This window comes from Rana temporaria, chromosome 3 (genome assembly GCF_905171775.1).
Source record: "Rana temporaria chromosome 3, aRanTem1.1, whole genome shotgun sequence".
Lineage (NCBI taxonomy): Eukaryota > Metazoa > Chordata > Amphibia > Anura > Ranidae > Rana > Rana temporaria.
Window position 1 is genome coordinate 238040526 of NC_053491.1, and position 21496 is coordinate 238062021.

General features: G+C 40.1%; 1 protein-coding gene across 3 annotated transcripts in view; it reads right to left on the reverse strand.

Annotated features, from left to right (window-relative positions):
* The window catches only part of HTR4 (5-hydroxytryptamine receptor 4), a 609312-nt gene that overhangs the window by 390936 nt on the left and 196880 nt on the right, over positions 1 to 21496 (reverse strand). The window contains exon 1 of one of the 3 annotated variants that reach the window (XM_040344504.1): positions 10807 to 10910. The exons of the other annotated variants lie outside the window; for them this stretch is intronic. The gene's annotated coding sequence lies outside the window, so the exon portion shown is untranslated. Of the gene's footprint in view, positions 1 to 10806; positions 10911 to 21496 lie in introns of those variants that run through there. 3 annotated transcript variants of the gene reach the window in all.

A 21496-nucleotide genomic window follows, 5' to 3' on the forward strand; every position in this document is an offset into this window, starting at 1 on the left:
AAATAAATAAATTAGCCTTTAAATAGTCTGCTATTTCTTACTGTTTGAAAGCTTAATGGCTAAATTTACATTTAAAGACCGGCAAGCTTTTTTGTCAGTAACATCACTACAATTTTTATCACAGAAACTGGAAAAGGTCCACCATTGTGCGACACAAAGAACTTCTCAGCAGGGCTATGAAGTTGGAGGAGTGATTACAAGCCAACAGCTGTACTAAAAGGTCTGCCAAAAGACCCTTGCTATGGCAGGGAAGACTAGACCTACACATAGACCCTGAAGCTGTTTTGTTCTGACTGTAACACTGATTTATTTTACGTATCTTATAACTAGAGTTACACTAGACTTCTTTATTGATGGTCACAAGCATTTCTGCAAACAGGCCTAGTATTATTTTAACTACAGATTTTTATTAGAGGAGCCTGCAACCACACACATTTTTGGATCCAACGCAAATCCTTCTGCTAGGAACTCTTTTATACAGAACAAATTATTTTGTAACTTGTCCAAACTGCCTCTGAAACAGTTACATCTTATACATAAAAAGATTATATTTCTACCAATGACAGACCTACTATGCCTAGAAAATCTAGTCTTTACTAAAGATGAGCTACCATTGTGAAAAATTGCCAATAACCCTAGGCCTCATGCACACTGGCACGGTCAAACCTTTATATTCATTTAGAGGACATTTATCCATATAAATGCATGTTTTTTTTGCAATGCTGCCATTTACACTGCGCAGTTAGGTGCAGTCAGTTTAGCTACGCTCAGAGAAAATAGAATTATGTGCATCCAGGAACTGATTAGAGACGCTAAACGAATGTAGAATGTAGTTTTATTTCCCAATTCTGGCTCACTGGGGAACACATACAACCATCAACTACTCCTACTAGCTTGCTTGCTTCCCCCTCCTCTTGGCTTTCTTCTCTCTATCGATTTCCTAGTTCCAAGCCCTCTGCTCCTTATTCTTCCACAGCTGAATTGCTAATGCTCTGCTACAAAATATAACAGACTAAAACTTTTATGCTTTATTCAATAAATCTGATATATGCTTTCACTTTATCCTATGTGTAGGCAGTTGTTAAATTTAGTATTACCCTTTATCTGTGGCCACTCTACTCAGAAGTGATCCTTGGGTTAGCCAAGCCTTCTGCCTATACACAGGGATTGTGGAAAAGTTCTCCCTGGGCCTGGGGTAAGCTATGGGGACCAGTGAAGATCTATAGCCTACATAATAATGAGCAGGATGCCTGAACTGTAAGTAGCATCACAGCACCCATCCTGTCTATAGCTGCTCTGTTTATCATTAACCAAAGATATGGAAAGCAGTTTTTTTTTTCACTTTATTGCTAAGCTGTGGACTTGTGTGTATGCAATATGCACTGCCACGGTATAGACTGTTGTAACCTGTTACCTTTTTGAAGGAGTTAAGTAATGGTTGAACAAAGAGAATCCTTCCATCTTCATTGTCTCCACCAATTACCAGTGTTTAACCAAGGTTTTGAGTTGATTTAATCTGGGGTGTAAAGTAAAATTTAAAGTGGTAAAAAAGTGTGCAAACCTGGTTGACCAAGGAGCGAGTGTTGGTTAGGGGACAGGAGTCATCCGTCTAGTGGTGAGAGAAGACCTCCCTCAAGTAGCACATGCCAAATGGCCCTGGCTCCTGTGTGGTATGGTGGTAAGAATACTTACCTCCACTGTGCAGTTCATTTTGCACACAGTGGCCCCGATCCTGGTCTTCTGGGGTCCCTCGGTGGCTGTTGCGGCTCCTCCCCGCAGCAACTACACACAGACATGCAAGCTTGCATTGTGTGTAGGTGTCGCTGTATCACTCCGGCGCGCCGTGTCATTGGATGTGATAAACAGCAGCGCCAGCCAATGGCTGTGCTGCTTTACATGCATCCACTGCAGCCAATCAACAGCCGGGCTTCGACTCGAGGAAGATGGCGGGGGCGAGCGCAGGACTTTCGAAGGGTCAGGTAAGTAAAACGGGGGCTGCGGTGGGGGGGGGGGGGGGCGGCATCATCTGATGTTTTTTCACCTTAATGCATAGAATGCCTTAACCTCCCTGGCGGTATGATTATTTCCGATTTTAGGTGCTGAAAGCGGCACCATTATTTTGCAAGTAAATTTGGTGTTTTACATTGTAGGCCTGTAATTCTCACCTAAATCTGTCCGAACAAGAGTCTAGTAGACATCTCCGGTATGAAAAAGTTTTAAAAACAAAATCATAAATTATAATATAATAAATAATTATAAATAATTATAACAAATAATAATATAATAATAAAAATTATTCAATAATGTAATCAACTCAAAATCACTGAAATTTGCTCAATTGCAGAATTGTCGCTGGCATTACTTTTATTTTTTTATGACGAATTTCCCCACAAATCGCTATCGCTCAATTCTGCAAGTGATTACAATGTATTATCGCTGTTTTCTAGCTAGTCTAAAATCCCTTTTGACATAAAGGGACACTTTTGGTTGCTATGGACAATCTACAGTTTGCAGGCAGAAAGAACAGTTTTTATTTTATAAAAGTACATGCAGAACACTGGGGACAAAGGGGGTGTGTATTTTTTACATACAGTACTGTTATCTATAGGATTACAGTATACTGTATGTAATGTGTTAATTGACTTTTTTGAATTTGTCGCCGATCTCCGCCCCCGTGCATCATAACGTCGCAAGGAACGGAGCTCGGCGACACACGGGGACACTGCGAATCAAACGAGGAGGACACCACTCGATCACACAGCGCAGCGGCATCGCAGGATCCAGGGACAAGGTAAGTAAACCATGCCTGTGGACACTGCGAGGCGATCCCGAGTGTGGCTCGGGGTTACCGCTTTTGGTCCTGAAATTCCACCCCGAGCCAGACTCGGAAATACCGCCAGGGGGGTTAAGGTGAAAACATTTTTTCCTTTACAACTCCTTTAAGGATAGCATTGAACAACCCAAAATGTTCTCCCTTTACTACTTTATCCTCTGTACATTGTACTTTTGATGCCTTATCCATGCTGGGCTATCATTTATTTGCCCTGCTGACAAGTGGCTTTCATACTCCATGCATCCTTAACATGCTTGGATCCCAATCTCTGGATTCCAATCAACATTACAGAGCTGATGCACTAATTTAGGGAAAGCCCTGTTCCTTGTCTTTGGCTAGCTAGTCCAACCAGTTTGACTCTATGTTTACCTTTTACACTCTGATTTATATATAGATATTTTGTTTCTTTTGATTTCAGCTCGAGGTTAATTGGCCTTTCAGTTTAGGCATTTTGCTTAATCTTGACTTCAACTTACTTTCTTAATCAGCACTAAATATAGATTAATACTATGGTAAACATCAGTCCTTTTGGGACTAATGTCTTTGGCTGAATTTTTACTGCCCATTTATATTTAGTCTTTGCACACTATGTTATCAGTCCATCAGTGGTGGGGTATTCTCCCATTGGCCGGTGGGCTCTAGCAGACCTTTGTTCCCTCCCTCCAATAAATTTTGCATGCGTCTTCATCCTATGGGTGAGTGAGTGTCTCTACTACACCATCTACTACATCATTTGCTGAGTTCTCTAACCGCTTAGGGGAATGGTGTGTCTACATTATTACACATGAGGCATGTACTAATACTCATAGGGATGTGTTATACTTAAATTTTACCATTTGACCTGTATCAATATGTGATTTAAATGTACAGTAAATGGTTGACTGTCTGTAGCCTGGCCACCAGTTTACTTTAAGGTCATTGCAACAGACAAAGAATCACTATTTACACTTAGAAGAAAATATAGAAGAGGGTCAGTCTGTAGGGTTAGCGGGGAAACCAGAGGGATTGACTTGAATGCAAGTTGTTCTAACTGATTTTTTAACTTGAGCTGTTCTATATTGCCTGCAGCTATTGGAGTCAGGGAGGCCTTATTTTGAAAGTATTTCAATGCTTGTTATGGAGATATAAATGGTTCACTGTCTGTGGCCTGGCTACAAGTTTACTTTAGGGTCATTGCAAAAAAACAAAGGGGCACCCTTTACGCTTGGAAGAAAATATATTTTGGCGTAACTGGGTATATTATTGTAAGAATTTGGACATTTGAAATAGACCTTTATACAAAACTACTTCCAGGGTTTAGGTTGTTTTTCTAAAAAAGGATTGAACATTTCCATAAAAACATGGGCTTTTTAATATTTAAACTGTTGTGGAAAGCTTAACCATGCTTTATAAAGGTTGTTTTCCCGTCCTTCTGTATTCCATATATATAGGCAAGCCACACATCAGAGTTTGTCATTTTAGAGGGTATTGCAGTCATATTTGTTTTTCATTAGTTCAAATAAACAGGATTGTTGCATTATGACCCCATTAAAATGCCTACACTACTGTATAATATATTACATTATAAGACATGATGCTTTTCTGCCATGCCACAATGTCATTTAAGGAGAACAGGAGCCCTGCAGCTCTATCATTCCCATTAATGTAGGCTGAAGTTGTACTATATATAAATAAATATTGCAGACTGTTGTTTTAGAATAGGCATTAAGAGCATCCAGGGGATTTATACGTGAACTCAGGATAACATAATCCAATGAGATTAAATAAATGTGGTATACATTTATCTGGCTGACTCAGTGAACTCTTAGGTCATAGGAAAACAGATAGAATTTTTTCAGTTCGTCAGTAAGTACAAAAGGAGAAATTGGAAAGATAGCTTCAAAAAACACTACTAGAACTGGTTGTAGGCTGGCCAGATCTTTCCAGATTTGGTAATTGGGAAGTTTAAATGTAAAACACAATATATGAAACTGTAGTGGAAAATTACAAAAAAAAACATGTATACTGTAAGTAGTATCCCAATTAATGAATACCACATATTAAAAGGCTTTGAAAAGGGAATATAAACATTTATCAGCAATCTTACAGAACCATGCCAGTTTAGGACTTCAAAGACAAGATCATCATATACAGTGCCTTGAAAAAGTATTCATATCCCTTGAAATTTTCCATATTTTGTCATGTTACAACCAAAAACATAAATGTATTTTATTGGGATTTTTTGTGATAGGCCAACACAAAGTGTGCTATAATTGTAAAGTACTGTAGAAGGAAAATGATAAATGTTTTTCAATTTTTTTTACAAATAAATATGTGAAAAGTGGGGCGTGCATTTGTATTCAGTCCCCCTTTACTCTGATACTCCTAACTAAAATCTAGTGGAACCAATTACCTTCAGAAGTCACCTAATTAGTAAATAGAGTCCAGCTGTGTAAAATGTAATCTCAGTCTAAATACAGCTGTTCTGTGAAGCACTCATAGGTTTGTTAGAGAACCTTAGTAAACAAACAGTATCGTGAAGGCCAAGGAACACACCAGACAGGTCAGGAATAAAGGGCCAGATCCTCAAAAGGGATACGCCGGCGTATCTACTGATACGCCGTCGTATCCCTGTTTCTATCTTTGGAACTGATCCACAGAATCAGTTTCCAAGAGATAGACAGAAGATCCGACATGTGTAAGGGACTTACACTGCCGGATCTTAGGATGCAGTACCGCATCCGCCGCTGGGGGCATTTTGCGTCGAAATGCCGCCTTGGGTATGCAAATTAGCACTTACGGAGATCCACAAAGCTTTTCAGCTTCGTTTTTTCTCCGTAAGTTTTCGTTTGCAATCGTAAAATTAGGGCTGCTTTTACAAAGTGTAAACTGTTTACACCTTGTAAAAGCAGACCCTTCTGTCCAGCGACGCTTTTTTTTTTTGTTTTAAATTTTTTTTTTTCGCCGTATCTTTTTTTTTTCCCGACGCAACTTTATTGACCCGGCGCGATCCACAAAGCTCGGCGTAACGTAATTTCACGCTATGCACGTCGGGAAAATGACGTCACGAGCATGCGCAGTACGGCCGGCGCGGATGCCCGCCTAATTTAAATGGGAATCGCCCCCATTTGAAGAGGAACGCCTTGCGCCGGCGGAATTTAAGTTACACAGCCGAAAATTTCTAGGTAAGTGCTTTGTGGATCGGGCACTTAGATAGAAATTTTAAGGCAGTGTAACTTAAATGGGAATTTTTACATTACGCCGGCTCTTTGTGGATCTGGCCCAAAGTTGTGGAGAAGTTTAAAGCAGGTCTATGTTATAAATAAATATCCCAAGCTTTGAACATCTCACGGAGCATTGTTCAATTCATAACCCGAAAATTGAAAGAGTATGGCACAACTGAAAAACCTACCAAGACATGGCTGTCCACCTAAACTGACAGGCCGGGCAAGGAGGGCATTAATCAGAGACGCAGCCAAGAGGCTCAAGGTAGCTCTGGAGGAGCTGCATAGATCCACAGCTCAGGTGGGAGAATCTGTCCACAGGACAACAATTAGTTGTGCTCTCCACAAATCTGGCATTCATGGAAAAGTGGCAAGAAGTCATAAGAAGTCCCATTTGAAGTTTGCATAAAGCCCTGTAGGGGACACAGCAATCATGTGGAAGAAGATGCTCTGGTCAGATGAGACTAAAATTTAAACTTTTTGGTCTGAAAGCAAAAAGGTATGTGTGGCAGAAAATGAACTCCGCACATCACCCTGAACACACCATCCCCCCCGTGAAACATGGTGGTGGCAGCATCATGTTGTGGTGATGCTTTTCTTCAGCAGGGACAGAGAACCTGGTCAGAGTTGTTTCAAAGATGGATGGAGCCAAAAACAGGGCAATCTTAGAAGAAAACCTGTTAGAGTCTGCAAAAGACTTGGACGAAGGTCCGCCTTCCAGCAGGACAACAACCCTAAACATACAGCCAGATAAACAAAGGAATGGTTTAGATCAAAGCATATTCGTGTGTTAGAATGGCCCAGTCAAAGTCCAGATCTAAATCCAATTGAGAATCTATGGCAAGACTTGAAAATTGCTGTTCACAGATGCTCTCCATTGAAGCTGACAGAGCTTGAGCTATTTTGCAAAGAAGAATGGGCAAAAATGTCACTCTCTAGATGTGCAAAGCTGGTAGAGACATACCCAAAAAGAAATGCATTTGTAATTGCACCAAAAGGTGGTTCTACAAAGTATTGACTGGGGGGGCTGAATACAAATGCACGCCACACATTTTTCCTTCTACTGCACGATTATGTGGCCCTATCTCTAGCGCTAAAATGCCTGAAAACTGCCTCAGTGTGAAAGGGGTCTTAATGCACATGGTCTGAATGAACCCTCCAAGAGATCACAAATCCTCTATGACGTTTACAATCAAAGGGTCCATTCCATCCATTATACACAAATTCAAAGCCTTTGGGTGTTTAAGTAACTTTAAAGTTATTTATGACAAGACTGAAGCCCTTAATATTTCATTTGACTCGGGAAATATCCAGTATAAAATAAAATTTATGCTTTATGGCAAAGAATGTCTGTTAAGTATTTCATATACACATACTGACATCCTTAGCCAATATTGCAGATTTAAACTTGAATCCATTTGTATGTATGATTCTTACTCTCCACTGGCTTGGATGCATATAAACAGTTAAATGGATATCTTATCTAATTTACTGTATGTTTCTCAAACAATACCAGTTCCCCCACCTATAGGATTTGTCACTAGCTCCAAAACTGCCATATACAAATTCATATGAATTGTAAACTCTAAAGGGCAGGGTTTTCTGATTCATCCTGTGCTGAATTGTATTGTAACTGTACTGTCTGCTCGCATGTTGTAAAGCGCTGCGCAAACTGTTGGTGCTGTATAGATCCTGTATAATAATAATAATAATAATAATAATGATAATAATAATAATAATAATATGGAACCATAAAAAACCCACAATTGAGTTCTATTTTATGGTTGTCCTAAAACAAGGATGGCCTAGTACAGTGATGGAGAACCTTGGCACCCCAGATTTTTTGGAACTACATTTCCCATGCACTCTGCAGTATAGTTGAGCATCATGGAAAGTGCAGTTCCAAAACATCTGGGGTGCCAAGGTTCGCCATCATTTGTCTAGTACTTCCAAACATAGCTCTCTATCTCCAAGCGTCTTTACTATTAAGAAGAATATATTAGTATCGTAGCAGGGCCACAAAATTGTGGACCAGTCTAGAGGGTGACCTAATTGTATCAGACCTCACATCTTTACCATGGACAGCTCCTGCACACAGACCTCCCAGTGACTCCTTGCCTTTCTTAGTGTCAACTACTGCACACTCCATACCTGAGATTGTTATGTGCGCATAAGACATAGCCCCATCATGCTTCTGTTTGGCATCTCTACATTTCCTCTGACCTTGCACTCTGCAGTATAGTTGAGCATCATGGAAAGTGCAGTTCCAAAACATCTGGGGTGCCAAGGTTCGCCATCATTTGTCTAGTACTTCCAAACATAGCTCTCTATCTCCAAGCGTCTTTACTATTAAGAAGAATATATTAGTATCGTAGCAGGGCCACAAAATTGTGGACCAGTCTAGAGGGTGACCTAATTGTATCAGACCTCACATCTTTACCATGGACAGCTCCTGCACACAGACCTCCCAGTGACTCCTTGCCTTTCTTAGTGTCAACTACTGCACACTCCATACCTGAGATTGTTATGTGCGCATAAGACATAGCCCCATCATGCTTCTGTTTGGCATCTCTACATTTCCTCTGACCTTGCATAAATCTCGCTTTTTCTAATGGACTGATGGAACTATTTTGTATCATTTAATATTCCACAGGAAACTTCCTTCAGAGGCATATGATCTCACTTATACAGTATGGAATCATTTTAGATACTCAGTCATTGTTATCCCCTCTTCTCCTAGTTTCAGGAGAAGTCATGGGCAGTGCCGGGATCTATTCTGTTTTGGTTTTCCTTTCTCTAACCCCCCCCCTAACTTTTTTCTCATGCTTGCCTTCTCTGTCTTTTCACCTGGTTGCACACTCCCCTCTCTATGCGTGTTCTTCCATGTCTACGTATTACCTGATTGGGAGGCTATTTGGACCATAAAGTCCTCTCTCTTTGGCTGTGGCCCAATTTTTTAGACAAATGTTTGCACATAAATGCGTTTTGGATATATACAGTATACCTGGATTTACTATATAGACTACTAATGGTTTTGTTGGAAAATGCTTACTATTCCACTGTCACATATATAGGTCATAATGTAATGCACATTATGGGATTGATTTAGCAAAGTCAAATAGACTTGCTCCAGAGCTTAGTAAATGTAATTGATATGCTAAAACTGGAGTGCAAAATTTGTTACAGCTATGCATGGGAGCCAATCAGCTTCAACTTCAATTAGGCTTTAAAAAAAAAAAAACTTAGAGGCTGGTTTAAATGCAGAGCTGCACCAGATTTTTCACTCTCCAGTTTTGGTAAATCAACAATAATCCAGTTGGTCATCATTCCTACATACATCCATATGTGCATTAAAGGAGCAAATAAACAGCAACACAAAAAGTAAAAAAATATCCCAAAAATGTCCAGTTTTTTGGGAGAGATGTACTGGTTCCGCTAATGAAGGGTGTATAGTAGCTGCATCTATGCAAGCTGTCGAATGAGAAAAACCCATGCCTGGATTTATTTAGAGCAATAAATAAATGAAAATTAGAAATTGTAATTATCGCAGTTAACATTACCAATCCAAATAGATCACATAGGCATATTTATTAAGCCAAAGGTCAATGTACAAAGTGTAATAACCCATATGGACAAATCAGGATTTCTCTCACGGAAACTGAATTCAGGAAAAATAAATCTGATCATTGTTATATTATTGCCCTGCGTGGACTAAGGCCGCATTCACACCTGAGCGTAGCATTTTCGGTCGTTTTTTCCGGTGTTTTGTCGCACGTTTTGTCCCGTGTATTCACACGTATTTGCGCATTTGCATACAGTGTTGTCCGACGTTTTTGAACTTCGTCCTTTTTTTTATTTTAGCCAATAGGAAAAATGATCATCTCTTTCATCACTTGTTGCTATGTTTGTAGATTTTTTTTATCTTCTTCCTGGGTGAATGTTCTATTTCACAGAACAGATTAAAGCGACAAAACACCCGTAGAAATGCTCGTTGTCGCGCTAGGCGCTTGAATCGAGTGTTTCCATTAGTTTCTATGGGAATACAAACGTTTAAAAACGCCCAAATCAGCCCGATTCGCGCAACAAAAAGGGTCCAGAACTTGTTTGAGCTTCAGGCGTAGGGCTTCAGGCGTTTTGGAGTGGAGTTGTGAACCATCTCCATTGAGAATAATGTATTTTCTCCCCTCTAGCGTTTTGGAGCTTCATGCTTCGGGCGACAAAACACTCAGGTGTGAATGCAGCCTTAGTGAGAACCAACACAACAGGACTCAACATGGGGCTTCCACTGCTCATAGGTAAATGGACATCCTCCAGCACTGCTATGCTTATTCTTGGTTCAGTCATCAGTGGGGTTGATTTACTAAGCAAAATAGTTTTCACTTTGCAGATGAATTCTTCCCTTACAGTAGCTCTTTTCTTTGCAATTGATAAGGTAGACTTTGCTAAGTGGATATTCACCACGTTCACTAAGTTGAAGAAAATTCCCTTGCAATATAAACAGCCTGTTTGCCTTTAGTAAATTAACCCCACTTTACCTGGAGCAAGTACATTAATTTTAAGTGTCCTGACATCTTATGCACATACCTATTTCAGGTCAGTGACTCACAAAGTAGTGAAAGTAGTGAAAGGCTAATGTCAGCCCTGAATATTGCACCTTCAACAGCAACTGAGCAATGGAAGCTCTCACAAGTCTTTCCTCCTTTTACGTGGCCTTCTTTTTATTGTGGCCTGTTTTGTTTTTGGGGGTTTCGAATAAGCAATTATACATACCATTTTCCCCCAGCAGCCAGTGCTCTCCTCCACTGCTTGGAATTCTGGGCTGTGGATAACCCTCAACATCCTCACGTATAATGCAGGACTGCTGGTACAGGTTTTCACTCTAAACGGATGCATAATTAAGCAGGAGTCAGTTTTCAATTAGCCACAACTTTTACTTTAGAGCAACCAAGGAGGCTGTACCCTTGTAAATTATCTAGTTTACAATGCCTCTAATTGCACCTGATTAACAACATAGTTGTATTAATACAGTATATTCACATGAACATGGACATACTGGGGGTATTTACGAAAAGCAAATCCACTTTGCACTACAAGCGCAAACTACAAGTGCAAATTGCTCTTAAAATTGCACTGAAGGTGCACTTGGAAGTGCAGTCGCTGTAAATCTTAAGGGTAGATCTGAAATTAGGGGAAGCTCTGCTGATTGTATTATCCAATCAGGGGCCAGCTAAAATGCTGTTTTTTTTTTCCTTGCATATCCCCTTGGATCGACAGTGACTGCACTTCCAAATGCACATTCAGTGCAATTTCAAGTGCACTTTGCACCTATAGTTTGCACTGGTAGTGCAAAGTGGATTTGACTTTCGTAAATAACCCCCACTGTGTATGCTCATTACATAGGTTCCTTACATAGGCAGGCGCTGCTTCCTGTATTCAGTGTTACACAATGTTTTTTCCTTGCTGTTTTTTTACCTTTGCATACTCTCTATGTGGATGATATTGTATCTCATTAGTTGAACCAGGAAGGCAGAGTGATTAAAGTAGAACTATAGGCAAAACATTTTTTATCATTCTGGATAGAGCAATGGAGGCTCATAACCCGTCAGATTTTTTATTTTTTGCCAACTCTGTCCAATTGCGAAGATTTCCCTTCACTTCCTTTCTCAAAGCAAAACAGGAAGTGATAGGAAATCTTAAAGAGGGCAAAGACAGCAATAAAAATTGGCAGGTGTTCTAATCTATCTACGTTTTGCCTTTAGTTATACCTTAAAGCAAACTACAGAGCTCCCTTTGGTGGCTAATCTATACATCTTTGCATTTAATAAAATATTAAAAACAGAAGAACAAGCACGTAAAATTTAAAATAAATCTCATTAAAGAATTTCCTTTGAGAAAACACTGCAATCATTTAGCAAAATACATGCTCACTGAAAATATACTATACTATCCCTTTAAAGTGAATTTATGTACAACATTCCTGCTAAAAAAAAAAACGTCATATACTTTCCTTTCTGGTAAACCCTTTCTTGGAAACCTCACTGCTCCCTGTTCTCTGTAAGAATTTGACTGGTTAGATGGATCAAATGCCTGCTCCCTCTGGTTGCACACTGGTTCCCCCTTCTGGATCTTACATCCTGTACTAACATACAGGCCATCAGAGGAAAGCAAAAAAAACTGTGGGGGTAGTAGGTATTCACAGAAAGGTAATTATATGCAGTTTTTTTTTTAGCAGGCACTATATGTTGTACATACAAGAGACCCTATACTTATAGGATATACTAACACTTTAGAGAGTTTAACAAATAATAATCTGCATAAAAAATTAATCTGAGTATGAGTTTTTGGTTGTTTAAAAAAAAAAAAAAGGTTAATAAATGTACTGACATTCACAGAGGTGGTCCATCCACATAGATGACCTTCAACAGATTAAGAACTGTGCAAACCTTACATTCCAGATAAATACTAAATCTACAACATAAAAGGCATATTGTAAATTAGTAATAGTGAGCCTCATCATATGTTTATTCAGTATTTTATGTTGGAAACTTTTGACATACAACTCCAATGACATTCTATGAGTTACAAACACTCAAAAGTGTAGGAGACAAAGTTCCCTTTAAGCTAAGCACATTGGTGGCAGGTTAAGCAGTAATCTAATAAACGTCCGTAAATGCATCATTCATGATCCATCACAAGACAACCAACAACTACATTCCTGTCTAACTGGAAACTGCTATGGTATGTTGCTTTTTTGAATTTACTAAGATTGCCAAAGTGTACTTGTCTGCTTATTAGTTGTTGAAGCTACCGTGACATATACATGTTTAGACTGTGTATACCATGACATTGATGTATAGGGATGAGCCCCTGGTTCAGTTCACACCAGAACAAGTATACGGGACTAGAACGTGAAGAATTTAAAAGTGTTCATTTTAAAGGCTTATATGCAAGTTCTTGCCATAAAAAGTGTTTGGGGACCCGGGTAATGCAAAAGTTTTTAAAACTGACGTTTTTTTCAAGAGCAGTGATTTTAATAATGCTTAAAGTGAAACAATAAAAATATTCATTCATCTACATCCCCTGATGAAGTCACGTGGTGTGACGTCACACGTCGGGATTGAAGCATTAGACTGAGCATATTCTAACGGCAGGAAGATGAGCTCGCCGCTCATAGATGTTTTGTACCGCAGAACTGCAACAAATGTGAGTGTTTTTATTGTGTTTTACCATTAAATAGGCTCCTATCGCGGGATTATGCGATGTGCCTCCTTCTCTCTTTCTTTATTATTATCCTTTGAGCGATACATCTCATAACATTGGGAAGCCAGGAGGAAGAGGAAGAGACATACAGGATTACTTACGAACTCTGCGTTTGTCGGAGACAGGCCCACTATTCATGTCCTCTGAGTGAGTGCATGGCTATGTGATATATTATATTCAGGCGTGTCCTCACAGTATTACGCCATATATCCCTTTGCTGTTTCTTTCATGTGTAAACCTGGTGCTGAGCCCACAAACAAGTCTCTTGTACTACCTAATACACATCTGAGATTTTTTGGCTGTCCGTGCTACAGCCGCGAGGTGAGCATTTAGGGGCCACAAGAGGTGTTTGCACCGAAGCTATCTCTCCTCTCAGCACTTATGTCTGGTTTTGGGATCACTTTTTAGAGACTTTTTTGTTCACTCTACAAGGCCGTTTAATCACATATACTGTGTCATCTTTCTATCACGTTTGAGTGATATCACTTGTATTATATATATATTTTTATTTATTTTTTTCACTTTGCTTTGATGTTTGCTGAAGTATTTACATATTGTGTTTTATAAGAGGCTTTTTATTGCCTCTAGTGTGTATTTCACAAATTTACCTATAGATTCAGTAGGCCTATCAGTCACACTGTCTATGTTTGTTTAGTAATACAGCGCAGTCACCATCACTTATTCATTGACATTTTTATTCTGTTGAGGACAGACTACCAGGTGCTTGCAGCAGTGCCCCCTAGCTTAAGTCACTGATAGTGCAGAAGCCCCCTTTTTTACTTTTGCTGACAGTCTTTGGCTATATTGCTAGCAGCCCTTATGATAGTGAGGAAGTACAGTAGGGGGGTTAATTACAAAAGGGAAATCCACTTTGCACTACAAGTGCAAAGTGCACTTGGAAGTGCAGTTGCTGTACATCTGAGGGGTAGATCTAAAATGAGGGGAAGCTCTGCTGATTTTATTATCCAATAATGTGCAAGCTAAAATGCTGTTTTTTATTTTCCTTGCATGTCCCCCTCGGATCTACAGCGACTGCACTTTCAAGTGCACTTTGCACTTGTAGTTTTCCCTTGTAGTGGATTTGCCTTTAGTAAATAACCCCCTAGGTGTCTAGAAAGAAAAACATATACAAAAAATAAAATATAAAAATGTTCTCTAACAAAGATCACCTAGACATTACTGGCCTGTATTAAATCCCAAGCTGTTGAATTGTGTATACACATCCTAGTTATACTTTGAAATTGTGTATTTACTACAAGGCTTAGTTCCCTGTGTTTTAAAACATAATAAAAATCCATAAATGTGCATTTGCCATATAGTTCTGAATTTTCTTTAAGCTGGGTTTGACATTTAGTACAGTAGTTTAAAATGTAAACATAAGTAAAGAGGCAAGGGGAACCTGATTGTCCAGGGGGAATTCCAAAAGAGCTGAAAATTTGAACATTTAAAAATCAGTCACAGCAGCCTTCTTTAAATGAGCTGAAATAACATAAAAGCCCCATACATACTATCAGTTTTCCTGCAGGTTTTTGTCTTTAGATTTACCAAAACCATCTAATATGAGGTCAAACCTTAAAGGGGTTGTAAAGGTAAATGTTTTTTCACCTTAATGCATCCCGAACCCCCGTTTTACTTACCTGACCCCTCGAAAGTCCAGCGCGCGTCCATGTGATGGTCTTCGGTTCCCAGCCTGGCAGTTGATTGGCTAGGCTGGACGGATTGATAGCAGCGCAGCCATTGGCTGGCGCTGCTGTCAATTTCAGCTGATGATGCGGCGTGCCGGGGGGCGGGGCCGAATAATACAGTCGGCGGCTATTACCGCCGCTGTATCACGGGAGCGCGCTCGCAAAAGCTTTCCACCATGCGAGCTTGCTCGCATTGAGGTAGAAAGCTTTTGCGGGGAGGAGCCGAGACAGCCCCCCGAGGGACCCCAGAAAACAGGGTTAGGGGACACTCTGTGCAAAACGAGCTGCACAGTGAAGGTAAGTATAACATGTTTGTTATTTAACCACTTACCCCCCGGACCATATTGCTGCCCAAAGACCAGAGTACTTTTTGCGATTCGGGACTGCGTCGCTTTAACAGACAATTGCGCGGTCGTGCGACGTGGCTCCCAAACAAAATTGGCGTCCTTTTTTTCCCACAAATAGAGCTTTCTTTTGGTGGTATTTGATCACCTCTGCGGTTTTTATTTTTTGCGCTATAAACAAAAATAGAACGACAATTTTGAAAAAAATGAATATTTTTTACTTTTTGCTGTAATAAATATCCCCCAAAAATATATAAAAAAACATTTTTTTTCCTCAGTTTAGGCCGATACGTATTCTTCTACATATTTTTCATAAAAAAAAATCGCAATAAGCGTTTATTGATTGGTTTGCGCAAAAGTTATAGCGTTTACAAAATAGGGGGTATTTTTATGGCATTTTTATTAATATTTTTTTTACTAGTAATGGCGGCGATCAGCGATTTTTTTTTTGGTATTGCGACATTATGGCGGACACTTCGGACATTTTTGACACATTTTTGGGACCATTGGCATTTTTATAGCGATCAGTGCTATAAAAATGCATTAGATTACTATAAAAATGCCACTGGCAGTGAAGGGGTTAACACTAGGGGGCGGGGAAGGGGTTAAGTATGCCTGGGTGTGTTCTTACTGTGGGGGGGGGGGTGGCCTCACTAGGGGAAACACTGATCCTCGGTTCATACAGTGTATGAACCGAAGAAAAGCATTTCCCCTGCTGACAGGAACGAGAGCTGTGTGTTTACACACACAGCTCCCGTTCCCCGCTCTGTACCGAGCGATCGCGTGTGCCCGGCGGCGATCGCGCCCGCCGGGCACACGCACGGGAGTCGGGGGCGAGCGGGGGGCGCGTGCGCGCGCCTCCGGCGGCGCGCGTGCGCCCCTAGTGGCGGCTAAAAGGTAGGACGTCATAATACGTGATCTCGCCTAGGAGAGCCACCTTGTGGACGTATTATGACGGTGCGGCGACGGCAAGTGGTTAAAAAAAAAAAAATCTGCCTTTAGTGACCCTTTAAGAGTTTCAATTCGTATGCAATCAGGCAGGCCCTTGCACAACATGGTTTTGGTAAACCTGAAGATAAAAACCTGCAGGAAAACTGATAGTGTGTATGGGGCTACAGAAAAAAAAAACTTGACTCAAACCTATTAACAGGTTCCTTCTGGTTCTTAATGTGTTTCACAAGACATTGTAATACCGAAGAATTGAGTGTATAAATGGAAACAGCCGTGACAAAATTTTGTATGAGCAAATATTTTCTTATTTGCAAAGCTTTTAACAAATTCTACCCAGGTAAGTGTGATGATGATCACTTATCACCTTTTAGGATTTGGGGGCTTGATATGAGCCTGTGCACTGAAAGTGTGCCCATAAGTGCACTGCAAGTGCAGTTGTTCTAGATCTGTGGGGGACCTGCATGGAAAATGCATTTTTACTTGCACATGATTGGATGATAGAAAGCAGCAGAGCTTACCCTCATAGCAGAGCTTACCCTCAGATCTAGAGCAACTGTATTTGCAGTGCACTTCAAGTACACAATATATTTGCCTTTAGTAAATCAACCTCCCATGTCTCTTTCAGCTAGAAACTAAACTACAGGTCAAGTACAAGATACATTTTTTATATAGAACAAACTGTTGCACAGCAAGAACAAGAGGCCCTATCAGGTTAGGATTATTTTGCTATTTTAGTGGGTTTATTGGCAATTGACATGATGTGTTGGAAGCTGGTATTTCTGTCTCAAGGGAAGGCATAGGTTAATTTCCTTTATCTGTTCTAGAACAACGTGTTCTAGAGTTTTCTAGAGACATAATAGGGGGTATTTACTAAAGGCAAATCCACTTTGCACTACAATTGCAAAGTGCACTAGAAAGTGCAGCCGCTGTAGATCCAAGGGGGACATGCAAGGAAAAAAAAAAACAGAATTTTAGCTTGCACATGATTGGATAATAACATCAGCAGAGCTTCCCCTCACTTCAGATCTACCCCTCAGATTTACAGTGACTACACTTCCAAGTGCACTTTGCACTTGTAGTGCAAAGTGTATTTGCCTGTCATAAATAACCCCCAACGTTCATTGGAACACTGGATTGTAGATTTTCTGGGAGGAGACTTCCGCACGCATCAATTTGTTGACCAACCAGGTGTGCTGGCATGTAAAAGGAGATAAGGTGCTGATTACAGTGAGGAGTAGTTCATTGTAGTATAATGTACTGGAGAGCTCTCAGTGGGCAAATACCATTTCTTTCGCAACAAGGCCTACTACCAACAATCATATGAACCTCCTCTCCTACCTAGAAGACTCCACAAGCATATGTGAAGCCTGTGGAGTGCCCTGGAGAGTACTATGTGCTCCCCTGGGCAGTTTAATAGGATTTGCTGCTGCTTGTAAAAAACAAATTCTGCACTGCTATATTCATATATATATTTTTCGATGAAAAAAATACCATCTAGGTAATCTATATAAATTGCAAACAAACTGCTGTATGAGTCACTCACCATGTCCTTTCCTAAAATAATTTCTAAACAAAAGCAATACAACCTGAAGCAATCTACTGCCTAGTACACAGGATAAGAAAAATACTGCTGTTGAGATGATTGTATGATAATCTTATCCTTAGTACACAGCTTTCGAAGGCCAATCACAATGGTTCTTGTGAAATTATCCGAAGGGACAAGCACCGAATATTTTCTTGTACAATGCTAAAAGGAACGATTTTCATTTAATCGGTACAATATTACAAAAAAAAAAGTGACCACACATGCTCGAAAACAAAACAATACATTGCCTTAAAAAAGTATTATACCTTGAAATTTTCAAAATTTTGTCATGTTACAACCAAAAACATAAATGTATTTTATTGGGATTTTATTTGATAGACCAACATAAAGTGGCACATAATTATGAAATGGAAGGAAAATGATAAATGGTTTTCATAATTTTTCACAAATAAATATGTGAAAAGTGTGGTGTACATTTGTATTCAGCCCCCTTTACTCTGATACCCCTAACTAAAATCTAGTGGAACCAATTGCCTTCAAAAGTCACCTAATTCGAAAATCGAGTCTACCTGTGTGTAATTTAACTACTTCAGTCTGGGGCCGTAGTAAAAAGACGGCCTCCAGGTGGCTCTATAAATCCGTGAGGCTGTCTTTTTACGGCCTCGGGTCCTCCGGCCACTGGGGGGCGCACGCATTCTGGCGGCGGCGCTTCTCCGCTATGCCGATGCGCATGCCTGGTACGCAGGTACGCAGGTACCCGCGATCGGCAGTTTAAGAGCAGGGACGTGGAGCTCTGTGTGTAAATACAGAGCTCCACGTCCTGTCAGGGAAAGGAGACTGATACTGTGTCCCTTGTACAGTCAGTCCCCTCCCCCCACAGTAAGAATCACTCCCAGGATACACATTTAACCCCTTCCTCGCCCCCCTAGTGTTAACCCCTTCCCTGCCAGTCATATTATAAAGTAATCAGTGCATTTTTATAGCACTGTTCGCTATATAAATGTGAATGGTCCCAAAAATGTGTCAAAAGTGTCCGATGTGTCCGCCGCAATATCGCAGTCCTGACAAAATTCGCAGATCGCCGTATTACTAGTTAAAAAAAAAAAAAAAAGTCAGAATTCTATCCCCTATTTTGTAGACGCTATAACTTTTGCGCAAACCAATCACTATTCGCTTATTGCAATTTTTTTTTTATTATTATTATTTTTTTTTACCAAAAATATGTAGAATACATATTGGCCTAAACTGAGAAAAAAATAGTTTTTTTTTAAAAAAATTGGATATTTATTATAGCAAAAAGTTAAAAATATTGTGTTTTTTTTTTCAAAATTGCCGCTCTTTTTTTGTTTTTAGCGCAGAAAATAAAAACCGCAGAGGTGATCAAATACCACTAAAAGAAAGCTCTATTTGTGGGAAAAAAGGACGTCAATTTTGTTTGGGAGGCACGACCGCGCAATTTTAATTTAAAGCGACGCAGTGTTGAAAGCTGATATTTCGCTTGGGCAGGAAGGGAGTATATGTGCCCAGTAAGCAAGTGGTTAATCTCAGTATAAATACAGCTGTTCTGTAAAGCCCTCAGAGGTTTATTAGAGAACCTTAGTGAACAAACAGCATTATGAAGGCCAGGGAACACACCAGACAGGTCAGGGATAAAGCTGTGGAGAAATTTAAAGCAAGGTTAGGTTAAAAAAAAATGTCCCAAGCTTTGAACATCTCACAGAGCACTGTTCAATCCATCATCTGAAAATGGAAAGAGTATGGCACAACTGAAAACCTACCAAGACATGGCAGCCAAGAGGCCCATGGTAATTCCAGAGGAGCTGCAGAGACCCACAGCTCAGGTGGGAGAATCTGTCCACAGGACAACTATTAGTCGTGTACTCCACAAATCTGGCCTTTATGGAAGAGTGGCAATAAGAAATCTATTGTTGAAAGAAAGCCATAAGAAGTCCCATTTTTTTTAGTTTGCGAGAAGCCATGTGGGGGACACAGTAAACATGTGGAAGAAGGTGCCCATGTCAGATGAGACCAAAATTGAACATTTTGGCCTAAAAGCAAAATGTTACGTGTGCTAGAAAACTAACACTGCACATCACTCTGAACCCACCATCGTGAAACATGGTGGTGGCAGCATCATGTTGTGGGGATGCTTTTCTTCAGCAGAGACAAGGAAACTGGTCAGAGTTGATGGGAAGATGGATGGAGCCAAATACAGTGCAATCTTAGAAGAAAACATGTTAGAGTCTGCAAAAGACTTGAGACTGGGGCAGAGGTTCATCTTCCAGTAGGATGACCCTAAACATACAGCCAGAGCTACAATGGAATGGTTTACATTAAAGCATAATCATGTGTTAGAATGGCCCAGTCAAAGTCCAGACCTAAATCCAATTGAGAATCTGTGGCATGACTTGGAAATTGCTTTTCACAGATGCTCTCCATCCAATCTGACAGAGCTTGAGCTTTTTTGCAAAGAAGAATGGGTGAAAATGTCAGGCCTCGTACACACGGCCGAGGAACTCGACGTGCCAAACACGTCGAGTTCCTCGGCCAGTTCAGCCCTGAAGCCGCCGAGGACCTCGGCGGGAGGAGAGCTCCCATAGAACAACGAGGAAATAGAGAACATGTTCTCTATTTCCTCGCCGAGGTCCTCGTCGGCTTCCTCGGCCGAAAGTGTACACACGGCCAGTTTCCTCGGCAGAATTCAGCCAGAAACTCGGTCGGAAGCTGAATTCTGCCGAGGAAACTGGTCGTGTGTACGGGGCCTCACTCTCTAGATGTGCAAAGCTGGTAGAGACATACCCAAAAAGACTTGCAGCGAAAGGTGGTTCTACAAAGAATTTACACTTTTCACATAATTATTTGTAAAACATTTTGAAAACCATTTATCATTTTCCTACCACTTCACAATTATGTGCCACGTTGTGTTGGTCTATCACAGAAAATCCCAGTAAAATACATTTACGTTTTTGGTTGTAACATGAAAAATTTATAAAATTTCAAGGGGTATGAATACTTTTTTGAGGCACTGTACATTAACCTCCCTGGCGGTATGATTAATTCAGATTTTAGGTGCTGAAAGCGGTACCATTATTTTGCATGGAAATTTGGCGTTTTATATTGTAGGCCTGTAATTCTTAGAAATAACTCACTTAAATATGTCCAAACAAGAGTCTAGTAGACATAATATAATAAAATTTGAAACACAAAATCATAAATTATAATACAATAAATAAATATAAATAATTATAACAAATATAATAATAATAAAAATTATTACTTTAAATTTTTTGATGACGAATTTCCCGACAAATCACTATCGCTCAATTCTGTAAGTGATTCAAATTTATTATCGCTGTTTTCTAGCTGGCCAAAAACCACTTTTGACATAAAGGGACACTTTTTGGTTGCTATGAACAATCTCCAGTTTCCAGGCAGAAAGAACAGTTTTTTTTTTTTTATAAAAGTGCATGTAGAACACTGGGCAGACCACTAGGGACAAGGGGTGTGTGTATTTTTTACATACAGTACTGTAATCTATAAGATTACAGTACTGTATACTGTATGTATTGTGTTTATTTACTTTTTTTAATTTGGCACCGATCTCCGCCCCCGTGCGTCATAACGTCACAGGGAACAGAGCTCGGCGGCACACGGGCACTGTGAATGGAGCGAGG